At 41.5% G+C, this 13686-nt stretch overlaps 1 long non-coding RNA gene across 1 annotated transcript; it reads right to left on the minus strand.

Moving 5' to 3' along the window:
- Positions 1–864: 864 nt before the first annotated feature.
- On the minus strand, positions 865–11604 carry LOC124279060. The gene is made up of 3 exons (XR_006899284.1): positions 11477–11604; positions 1364–1393; positions 865–912 (listed from the first exon to the last, which is right to left on the minus strand). It is a non-coding gene; the product is annotated as an uncharacterized LOC124279060 (long non-coding RNA).
- Between the last annotated feature and the right edge of the window lie 2082 nt (positions 11605–13686).

Genomic DNA, 13686 nt, shown 5'->3' on the forward strand with positions numbered 1-13686 from the left:
GGGTTCGAATCCCCACATGGGCAAAATGTATGAAGCCCATTTCTGGTGTCCCCCGCCGTGATGTTGTTGGGATATTGCTAAAGGCGGCGTAAAACAAAACTCACTCACTCCACAGAAAACCAGCAAAACAAACCTAAATAGAAATAGTCACACAAATAATAAAAATGACAGAATGCCCCAAAAGTGGACATCGTACTGATTAAAACTCGCCATATTTCTTTTAGAGCCAAACTCGGTGAATCAGTAGGTAGCATCAAAACATGTGCGCACGCACTCGCGGTATCCCTTGGAAATGTGTCGGGTTTAAATCATTGCAGTAGTCACTTGTGAATGTTCATGAAATTTAGTAGTCACTGGATAGTGTTTGAACTGTGTCTGGTCTAATTCTGTTAACACAGAATCAGGCATCAAACACTGGATGACCTAACGGGACCAGCGAGTCGAACACTGGATGACCTAACGGGACCAGCGAGTCGAACACACAAAATACAATTACAGTAGGAACAACACCTATTCCTCTTGCCAGCTCAGCCAGGAACCTTGGAGTTACATTTGACTCTCAACTGACTATAGAGACCCACGTCACCAATATCTCCAGAACTTGCATTTTCACACTTAAGAAGATCAGCTGTACCAGAAAACACCTTTCTACCAGTGCAGCTTTAACCCTCCTTAACTCTCTCGTTTTCTCACGTCTTGATTACTTGATTACACACACGCGCGCGCGCGCGCACATCCATTCGTACAAGCATAACATACACACACACACACACACAGAGCACACACACCCACACACACAGATCACACACAGCACACACATCTCCATGTGGGCGCCGTCTTTGTCGATATTCTCTTCACACCTACCAGAGCTGTCCTGGTTATCATTGTCATGCTGGTAACTCTCTTCGGCCACTACAACAGAGAAGGTATTGAATAACTAGAAGTGTAACTCACCAATCTCTGTGATGTTAAAAATTCACCGCGGCAGGGATAAAAGCGTCAGTTGACTTGTTTAGAACATTTCAGGAGATGCCTGCTACTAAACTACTATTCTCCTCAATTAAGTGAGTGAGTGAGTGAGTTTTACACCGCTTTTAGCACTATTCCAGCAATATCAGGTCGGGTGACACCAGAAATGGGCTTCACACATTGTACCCGATTGGGGAATCGAACCAGTATCTTCGGCGTGACCAGCATCCTCCCAAGTCCCCTACTACCCTTCTAACACACACGCACGCAACCACGCACACGCACGCACGCACGCACGCGCGCGCACACACACACACACACAGAGGCACGCAGGCACACACACACACACCCTCTATGTGGGCGCCGTATTTGAGGTTATTCTCATCACACCCACCTGAACTGTCCGTGTCACTCTCTTCGGCCACTGCAACAGAGAAAATTCTGAATAACTGTAAAAGTAACTCACCTATCTCTGTGATGGAAGAATAAGTGAGTGAGATAGGAGTACACTAGATATGATCACACAAAATATGAGAACACACGAGACATGAGGAGAACGCACATGATATGAGGAGAACACACGATATATAAGGAGAAGATAGGATATATGAGAACACACGAGATATGAGGAAAACACACGACATATGAGAACACACAATATATGAGAACACACAATATATGAGGACAACCCACGAGATACGAGAACACACGAGATATGAGAACACACAAGATATGAGGAGAACACACGAGATATGAGAACACGTGAGATATGAGGAGAACGCACGTGATATGAGGAGAACGCACGTGATATGAGAAAACACAGTATATGAGAACATAAATATATGAGGACAACCAACGTGATATGAGAACACACAAGATATGAGAACACACAAGATATGAGGACACACAAGATATGAGGAGAACAGACGAGATATGAGAATGCATGAGATATGAGAACACACATATATGAGGAGAACACACGAGATATGACGAGAACGCACGTGATATGAGAACACACGTATATGAGAACACACAAGATACGAGGAGAACACACAAGACATGAGGAGAACACATGAGATATAAGAACACACGAGATATGAGGAGAACACAAAAGACATGAGGAGAACACACGAGATATGAGGAGGACACACGAGTTATGAGAACACACGAGATATGAGAACACACGAGATATGAGGAAAACACACGAGATATGAGGAGAACACACGAGCTACGAGAACACACGAGATATGAGGAGAACACACGAGATACGAGAACACACGAGATATGAGGAGAACACACGAGATACGAGAACACACGAGATATGAGGAGAACACACGAGATATGAGAACACACGAGATATGAGAACACACGAGATATGAGGAGAACACACGAGATATGAGGAGAACACACGAGATATGAGGAGAACACATGAGATATGAGGAGAACACACGAGTACCCGTTATATGAGAACACACGAGATATGAGGAGAAGGATAACCCGCTTGATATGAGAACACACGATATATGAGGAGTACACACGAGATATGAGGAGAACACACGAGATACGAGAACACACGAGATATGAGGAGAACACGAGATATGAGGAGAGCACGAGATATGAGTGAGTGAGTTGATATTTAGCGTCACAAGTTAATTTATATCAATATTAAAATCAATAGAATTAGAACATAAAATCATGTCATCGAAAGGCAGTAAAAATACTAGAGCATCACATATATAAATTTGTAAACTAGTACCCTCTCAAGGGGATCACGAAATATGAGGAGACCGCCTCCGTGGAGCAGTGGTTAGAGCGTCCGCCCGGAGAGCGGAATGTCGCGGCTTCGATCCCCGACTGCGTCATACCAAAAGACGTTAAAATATGGTACTTGTCTGGCGCTCGGCATTAATGGGTACAACAAGGACTGGTCGGCTTGGAGTCAGTATAATGTGTCTGAGTGGGGTATTCATGCTTCACTGCGGCATGGTATCTCAGTGGGCTAGCACTATAAATCCAGCTTAAGTCTGGGCTAGTACAAGCAGCCGCACATACACACACACACACGCATGCACGTTGTCATATGAGCGAAATATTCTCAAGCACGACGTTAAACCCAATTTCACCTCACCTCACCGAGATATGAGGAGGGCACACGAGATATGACGTTTACAACCAAGATATGAGAACACACGATATATAAGGACACACGAGACATGAGGACACACGAAATATGAGGAGAACACACAGGATATGAAGAGGACACGCGAAATATGAGAACACACAGGATATGAAGAGGACACGCGAGATATGAGGAGAACACACAGGATATGAAGAGGACACGCGAGATATGAGAACACAGGATATGAAGAGGACACGCGAGATATGAGGAGAACACACTGGATATGAAGAGGACACGCGAGATATGAGGAGAACACACAGGATATGAAGAGGACACGCAAGATATGGGGAGAACGCAAGGGATATGAGAACACACAGGATATGAAGAGGACACGCGAGATATGAGGAGAACACACGGGATATGAAGAGGACACGCGAGATATGAGGAGAACACACAGGATATGAAGAGGACACGCGAGATATGAGGAGAACACACAGGATATGAAGAGGACACGCGAGATATGAGGAGAACGCAAGGGATATGAGAACACACAGGATATGAAGAGGACACGCGAGATATGAGGAGAACACACAGGATATGAAGAGGACACGCGAGATATGGGGAGAACGCAAGGGATATGAGAACACACAGGATATGAAGAGGACACGCGAGATATGAGGAGAACACACAGGATATGAAGAGGACACGCGAGATATGAGGAGAACACACTGGATATGAAGAGGACACGCGAGATATGAGGAGAACACACTGGATATGAAGAGGACACGCGAGATATGAGGAGAACACACAGGATATGAAGACGACACACAGGATATGAAGAGGACACGCGAGATATGAGAGAACACAGGATATGAAGAGGACACGAGAGATATGGACACGAGAGAACACACTGGAGGATATGAGAACACACAGGATATGAAGAGGACACACAGAGATATGAGGAGAACACACACAGGATATGAAGAGGACACACACATGAGATATGAGGAGAACACACAGGAGAACACAAAGGGATATGAAAAGGACACACGAGATATGGGGAGAACGCACAGGATATGAAGAGGACACGCGAGATATGGGGCGAACGCAAGGGATATGAGAACACACAGGATATGAAGAGGACACGCGAGAGAAGAGGAGAACACACAGGAAATGAAGAGGACACGCGAGATATGGGGAGAACGCAATTGGTATGAGAACACACTGGATATGAAGAGGACACGTGAGATATGAGGAGAACACACGAAATATGAGGAGAACACACAGGATATGGGGGAACACGCGAGATCTAAGGAGGACACACGATATATGAGGAGGACACGAGAGATATGAGGAGAACACAGGATATTGGGAGAACACGCGAGATACGTGAACACACGGGATATGAGGGGAACACACGAGATCTAAGGAGGACACACAATATATGAGGAGAACAGGCGAGATATGAGGAGAACACACAGGATATGAAGAGGACACGCGAGATATGAGGAGAACACACAGGATATGAAGAGGACACGCGAGATATGAGGAGAACACAGGATATATGAAGAGGACACACGAGATATGAGATATGTGGAGAACACAGGGATAACAGAACACACAGGATATGAAGAGGACACACTGAGATATAGGGAGAACACACAGGATATGAAGAGGACACATGAGATATGAGGAGAACACACAGGATATGAAGAGGACACATGAGAGATATGGGGAGAACACACACTGGATATGAAGAGGACACATGAGATATGGGGACAACACAAGTAGGACAATGAGAACACACAGGATATGAAGAGGACACTCGCGATCTAAGGAGAACACACAGGATATGAAGAGAGGACACACTGAGATATAGAACACAGGAGAACGCAACACGGAGATATGAGAACACACAGGATATGAAGAGGACACGCGAGATATGAGGAGAACACACAGGATATGAAGAGGACACACGAGATATGAGGAGAACACACAGGATATGAGGGAGATATGAAGAGGACACACTTGAGATATGAGGAGAACACACAGGATATGAAGAGGACACATGAGATATCGGGAGAACACAAGGATATATGAGAACACACAGGATATGAAGAGGACACTCGCGATCTAAGGAGGACACACAGGATATGAAGAGGACACGCGAGATATCGGGAGAACGCAAGGGATATGAGAACACACAGGATATGAAGAGGACACGCGAGATATGAGGAGAACACACAGGATATGAAGAGGACACATGAGATATGAGGAGAACACAGGATATGACACAGAGATATATGAAGAGGACACGCGAGATATGAGGAGAACACACAGGATATGAAGAGGACACGCGAGATATGGGGAGAACGCAAGGGATATGAGAACACACAGGATATGAAGAGGACACGCGAGATGTGAGGAGAACACACTGGATACGAAGAGGACACGCAAGATATGGGGAGAACGCAAGGGATATGAGAACACACAGGATATGAAGAGGACACGCGAGATATGAGAAGAACACAGGATATGAAGAGGACACGCGAGATATGGGGAGAACGCAAGGGATATGAGAACACACAGGATATGAAGAGGACACGCGAGATATGAGGAGAACAAACAGGATATGTATATGCATCCATTTCACATGTAGAATGATTCTATAGCGTATCAAGAGAGCCTAGAAAAGATGATATGATACACAAGTACGAGAAATGTGCTATGAGTAATAGCTGAAGAGAGAGAAAGAGCCATCGGGGTGGTGCAGATGGGGTCGACATAAAATTCTGTTGCGAACGCCCTCGGATGCCACCGTATCACGGTTATAAGACATATTCAGAGCTTCAGACAGACTGAGGTCACCGTAGACAGACCAAGAAGTGGACGCATCACAATGCCAGCTGAAGATAGGTACCTCCGTCATTAGGGAAGGAGGGTAACGTTTCTTTTGGCGTTTAGTGTATTCAGAGAGTCTAAGCATTAAATCCCATCCAAGTTACGCTGTAATCTACAACATTCTCACCAAAATGTTAATGTTTGATCAGCATATCTGAGTGATATTAGCTTCATATATCCGTAGAACATCACTCTCTGCTACATCAGTACCATTGCATGAGTGTTCTCTCACATTACCATCCCTGTAATCCCATCCCTAGAATGCTGAAAAACTATAAACCCAACCCACTCACTCCCCAATACTTAAACACACACAAAAAAACACCCCCAACTAATTTCCCATTATTGTAAAGAAAAGAAAGTACACACCAGGGCCCGGTTGTTCAAAACCAGCCGTTAAGTACATTTAACCGACTGTTAACTAATAACAGAGGGTTATCTTGTTGTTCAAAACTCTGTTAACTTTAAACAGGTTGTTAACGTGACGTAAAGTTAACACACCTAAGGACTGCCGCTAACTTTTTAACAGTGAGGTGAGGTGAGGTGAAATTGGGTTTAACGTCGTGCTTGAGAATATTTCGCTCATATGACGACGTGCATGCGTGTATGTGTATGTGCGGCTGCTTGTACTAGCCCAGACTGAAGCTGGTTTTATAGTGCTAGCCCACTGAGATACCATGCCGCAGTGAAGCATGAATCCCCACTCAGACACATTATACTGACTCTGAGCCGACCAGTCCTTGTTGTACCCATTAATGCCGAGCGTCAGGCAGGGACCAACAAGTACCATATTTTAACGTCTTTTGGTATGACGCAGTCGGGGATCGAACCCGCGACCTTCCGCTCTCCGCGGACGCTCTAACCACTACACCACGGAGGCGGTCTAACAGTGTGGTTAACTCGCAAATGGCGTTCATGGCTAACACTGCTTTCATGAGGCCAAGAAAGGATAGGGTGTATCGTGGACTGGACTTCGATATTGGAAATTATTCTGACGAAGAGTTACATACGAAACTGTAACTATGCACTTCATAGGAACTAAAATACATGTTGTACAAGAACATGATGCCTACGATTTATCTCTTAACACTTGTGTAAAGGTTTATATATGTTTTACTACACTAAATGTGTAAATTTCTTATGTAAATATTATTCAAACAAACACTTTCAAAGAATCAAACACGTACACCCTATACCCACGTATGATATGATATTGAACAAGACTAAATGTAGATAATTAAATTAGTTTCATGAAAAAATATCCGAATGATTACATTATGATACTGAAAGTGTAATCGGCGGGATATGGTGATTGTGTATACTCTTATTCTACCGACGTTCACCTCAGAGAGATTGCCAAATATGTACAACAATGTTGACGTATGACATCACTACCGTTGAGATTTCTTAATAAATGGCGGCTTACATTGGTTTTGCGAGGACCCTTCCTTTGATTCAGGGATCGTTTGTACATAAATATGAGATGTAAGTAATCAGAATGATTCTGATTATCTGAGTATTGTTACATATTTTTATCGTTTTCATTTTAAGAAAGAGAAGAAGCGGCCAGAAATGCCCATTATTACCGTTGTCGTTCTGCCTGATTTTGCGTCAGTCATCGCGTCACGCTGCACAGAAACTTGGCAGTTTCGTATAAACATATCACATTCCTGTATTGTATCTATTTTTAATTTCCTATTCCTTGTTACTATGCTCTCTCCATGCAAATGGATGTCTGAAAATTTGAGAAAATGCTACACAGTATGAAGTCTGAAATTTTCTTTGTTTACATTTCAAACAGGTGTTGTCTTTCGAGCACAGCATTTGTTTCCATCCCCAATATCTTTCGTTTCAGTTTATGTAAACACTTGGTATTGGTGACAAAGACCAGTTGTAATTAGGTTCTAAAATGTATGAGGAATTCAGTAGGGCTGGGACGAGTAGGAAAAAATCGGAATCGGAAACGATCGAGTACCCGGAAATGTAAGAAATACATTCGGGTCAACTTTCTTGTCGTAAGAAGCGACTAACGGGATCGGGTGGTCAGACTCGCTGACTTGGTTGACACATGTCATCGGTTCCCAATTGCGCAGATCGATGTTCATGTTGTTGATCACTGGATTGTCTGGTCCAGACTCGTTTAATACAGACCGCCGCCATATAGCTGGAATATTGCTGAGTGCGGCGTAAAACTAAACTCACTCACTCACTCAATTATGTAAATGTGTGTTACGTCAAAAATGAAAAAGACAAGCTATTGTCTGCCCTTGTCATTACAGAGCTCTCTCCCTTTCCGGGTACTCGATTCCTAGAAATAGGACTCGATTCCAGCTGTACCCGACCCGGATTCGGGTACCCGAGTACCCGTCCCAGCCTTAGAATTCAGTGATGCATTTGTCGCCGCTGAATATGAAATATAAGTGATGTAATTGGCGTCTCAATACAGGCCTTCGCGAAACGTGATTTTGTAAACACTATCCAATAGGGCGCAAAGTGCACTTGGGCGTTCGTGTGAGTGTATTTCTGAAAACATCTGAACACGATTCCAGGTTTATCGGCAACGTTTCAGAATTAGTAGTGATTTTATGGAAAACTGATATCATTGATAATTAATATGCTATTTTTGAAAGTCAGTACTCCGAGTAATTATCCGATTTTGGTTTGATATGTCCGTCTGGCATCCCTTCCCATAGATGGATTTTAATTATATTCCCAGGAAGGGAAGCGAGGTTTAAATAGTGTTCTACAGACATTGAATATGAACTGCAATATAAATAGCAAGATATTCTTCCATATTTTTTATACCAAAATATTACCAATCCTAACATACGGATGTGAAATTTGGGGATATAAGCAATACGATGAACTAGAAAGAATTCAGTTAACAGCTTGTAAGAGATATTTACAACTGGCAGTTAAGACACCAAATTATGCTGTCCTTGGTGAATGTGGCCGCTTCCCTCTATTTGTTAACACTTTAGTAAGAGTCATTAAATACTGGCTTAAAATAAACAAGATGCCTGACCATAGATATGCCCAAAAATGTTACAGAATGTCACTTCTTTATGATACTAACGGAAAAGTAAACCCAAGGTAAGAAACATTTTATGCTCTAATGGATTTATGTATGTATGGGTAAATCAAGGGGTGCAAAACATAAACTTATTTCTCAGGGAATTCAAACAAAGAATGAAAGATGTATTCATATCAGAGTGGTTTTAAATCAATAAATAGTACATCTAAACTACATTGTTTAAGTATAAATTTGAAACTGAAGAGTATATCAATTCAATACAAATAAATAAATTCAGGAGTATTTTGGCAAACTTTCGTTGCGGTACACTCCCACTAGAAATAGAAATTGGTAGGGTGAACGATATCGAGCAAAAAAACAGACTGTGTAAATTATGTAAATCGGGAGATATAGAGGATGAATACCATTTTCTTTTGGGTTGCCGATCACTTTCACACATTAGAAAACAATATATCGATGTCGGGACGATTTCTATAGATCAGTTTACTTACCTAATGTCAAATAAAAATGAAAGCATTATTAGAAATGTATCAATGTATTTACATCACAGAATGAATTTGAGAACTTCTATATTATCCCCACAGATATGAATCATTGTACCAATATGTTACTACACATATGAATATGCATATTTTACGCATGCGCATTAGGCTATTATATTGTATATGCATTCTATGTTGTAATGGGCCGTTGGCCTGAATATCAACTGAAATAAATAAAGTAATTATATCTTTACTAATCATTTCAGCAATAGGCCTAATTTCTTTATCATTCTTCGAATTTTTTAATTGAAGCAAATCATCTTTTAGAAAAGCTATATAAATTGACGAAAAGTTTATTAGCATAAACATTGCTCTCGCAACTGATGTGTAGGAAAATAAACAAAGCATTATTATGTATCTATTTCTGTTGTGAGTGATATGCAGGCCTACTTCGTAGTCACTTTGATTAAATGTTATATTTGAATATCGATACCTCTTTGTCACAGCGAACACAATACTATCTCTTGTCATATTACACGATAATGTTTGGAATTTTTAACTTATTTTATAACAATATCTGAATGCTAATGTTATACACTGATAGGTTCATATGAGGAATACAATGGTACAATAGTATTTCTCTGCCGAATCGTTGCAGCGTTCTATAATACACTTATGACATATAATACATGTTTTCCGTCCTTGAATACATTGAAAAGAACTATCTATGCATTTTCTATAGTCACTTGTGAATTGAACTAAAGGGAGGTTCATCTGATCAATGAGTATCGAGCAAATTATGTTCATCTACTACAGCGTTCCATAAAACACTTATGAAATATGATACATGTTTTCCGACCTTGAAGTCATTAAAAAGAATTATGCACTTTCTGCAGTCACTTGTGAATTGAACTAAATGGAGGTTCATCTGATTAATGAGTATCGAGGAAATTATGTTCATCTATAAATTAGTCGCAGCTTCATGTATTTCAAGACATCTTTCCGGAATATGCGTCTGTGAAAGTTGTTAGAAGGCAGAACTCCTATATAAACAATAAACACTCATACCCCAGGTCTCATGACAAATGTACGTCTAGGTTGATGCAGGTTGTTAGAAGGCAGAACTCCTTTATAAACAATAAACACTCATACCCCAGGTCTCATGACACATGTACGTCTAGGTTGATGCAGGTTGTTAGAAGGCAGAACTCCTTTATAAACAATAAACACTCATACCCCAGGTCTCATGACACATGTACGTCTAGGTTGATGCAGGTTATTACAAGGCAGAACTCCTTTATAAACAATAAACACTCATACCCCAGGTCTCATGACACATGCAACGTCCAGGCTGTTGCAGGTTGTTACAAGGCAGAACTCCTTTATAAACAATAAACACTCATATCTCAGGTCTCATGACACATGCAACGTCCAGGCTGTTGCAGGTTGTTACAAGGCAGAACTCCTTTATAAACAATAAACACTCATATCTCAGGTCTCATGACACATGCAACATCCAGGCTGTTGCAGGTTGTTACAAGGCAGAACTCCTTTATAAACAATAAACACTCATATCTCAGGTCTCATGACACATGCAACGTCCAGGCTGTTGCAGGTTGTTACAAGGCAGAACTCCTTTATAAACAATAAACACTCATATCTCAGGTCTCATGACACATGCAACGTCCAGGCTGTTGCAGGTTGTTACAAGGCAGAACTCCTTTATACACAATAAACACTCATATCTCAGGTCTCATGACACATGCAACGTCCAGGCTGTTGCAGGTTGTTACAAGGCAGAACTCCTTTATACACAATAAACACTCATATCTCAGGTCTCATGACACATGTACGTCTAGGCTGATCCAGGTTGTTACAAGGCAGAATTCCTTTATAAACAATAAACACTCATACCCCAGGTCACATGACATATGCACATCCCACTCTAGCAGGAAACAGACTTCATTTTACCTTGCAAGCGTAAAGCCGGGTACTTGGTATTAATCCACAGAATAATTAGCAGCAAGGCCGCCCAGATCAGCATCGGAAGAAAGTACCTTCTGCGCTTCATATCCGAGTGTTCTGCAGAGAGATCCTACAATAACAAACGTGGATCACGTGAGTCACAGCATGGTCTAAGATCAACCAATCCCTGTCCTGGTTACTAAAACTGTTTTCAGCACCGTCCGGGCGCCAGTGATAAGATAGTCCTGTCATCAAGGAAACGAAATATGCCTGTGTAATGACAATGTGGATTATAAGCTAGCTATTGTGACTATTTAAGGGCCAAATATAGATTACATGAAATTCTATGATAACCTGCCCACGAGAATCAGAACTCTCGATAGTGATCATATCTTTCTGTGTGGAAATTGAAATCTTATTCAAGATTATTCAAGTGATGCGTTCAAGTACAAACATGTAAATAACCCAAAAGCTAGAGACAGAATTCTACAAATTAAGAACGAATTAGATTTAAAGATGTAACATATGTTATATTTGGGATTACACTTTCTTAGTAAAGTACAAATTCTAGTCATTTATTAGTTGAGCCCCATCCGGGATTCGAACTCACACCCTCAGAGTCAGGCACCTAATCGCCAGCACACAAAGTCAGCCGCCTAACCCACTCAGCTACCGCGACTTCCTGGCGATTAGGTGCCTGACTCTGAGGGTGTGAGTTCGAATCCCGGATGGGGCTCAACTCAAAAAGTACTAGAATTTGTACTTTACTAAGAAAGCGTAATCCCAAATATAACATATGTTACATTTGACCACTTTCTAAATGGCATTGTGTAATCACAGATTTAAAGATGCATGGCGCGAACATACTCCTTTTAGTAAAAGATATACTTGGCGACAAGGACGCGTGGACTACTTTCTAATTTCCCATAATATACTACCTTCCATTATGAAAATGGAAATTGGACCTAGCTTCAGATCGGACCACTCACCAATATCACTGATCATGACGTTTAAGCTTACAGATCATAAAAGAGAAAAGGGCTTCTGGGAGTTCAATAATGTTCTACTAAAAAGACGAAACGTCTCGTTAAAACTACCATTGAAGAAACAAAACAGCAGTATCAAAATGTAAATAACACAGAAACTTGATTTAATATAGACAATCTTTTTTTCTTGGAAACATTGCTTCTTGCGATAAGAAGTAAGGCTATACAGGACTCACCCTACAAAAAGTAACAAGAACGTATACGGGAAAGGGAAGTTGAAGAAACACTAACCCTTCTGACCAAACTATTAGATGCAATCAGCGAATGAGGAAGTTGTAGCAGATAGTTAATACAGACTTAGAATGCATCATAAAACACAGAACAAAAGGTTTAATGGCACGGACATATGGTTTAGGAGTATCGTATTCCTTTAGTAGCGAGCTAAGGCATATCTAAATATGTCATATTTTGAGCATAGTTTCGAGAAATACGATTTTACTTATTTTAGTATATCCTCTTGTGATTCAATCGTTCTGCCATCTTCCTGCCCTATTACATTCTCTTCCCGCAGAGGTTACTTGTCATATCTTCCTACGAACCTCTGTTCTAATACGGCCATATTTCCCAGTTCTCGTAAATCCCCTAGCGGCAAAAAATCGCAACACGAATTATCTCCCTTCTGTCTATCCAATCAGAACACGTGTAACATCGACTTAGATCCAACCTGACTAATACAAGCAAATATGGGGCCACAAATATCCCTCCTCTGCCGGGGACTTGTGTTGATGTGACACACAAAGCATTTAATGGCAAGCTTATCCGTTGTCAACGAGGGCGAGGGAGACGCCATTGAAGCGCTATTACATGACTGAGTTCTGTCTAGAAGAAACGTTTGCGCATCGCGCAGGGGAAGAGGTTCTAGTTTTCCCGAAGCATACGGAAATTACCGAGACCTTGCGAATGATCACTTTTGAAACAACGTCGCTGATTGCACAACTAAATCTGATTGCAACCAATCACGAATCCTGAACACTCGCACCACGAAAGGGCCGTATTAGAACAGAGGTTCGTAGGAAGACATTTCAAATTTCCTGTGTTGGCTGGGCATTTGTTTCCCATATTCCCGCACTGCATTGAATTGATAACAGGTTGACACTGTTCAAAGGCTCTCGGAGGACATAGTGATATAAGAGTCTAATTTGTATAAAAATGATCAACGTTCCAGTTGCA

This window comes from Haliotis rubra, unplaced genomic scaffold (genome assembly GCF_003918875.1).
Source record: "Haliotis rubra isolate DU_JTF1 unplaced genomic scaffold, ASM391887v1 Scf246, whole genome shotgun sequence".
NCBI classification, from domain to species: domain Eukaryota; kingdom Metazoa; phylum Mollusca; class Gastropoda; order Lepetellida; family Haliotidae; genus Haliotis; species Haliotis rubra.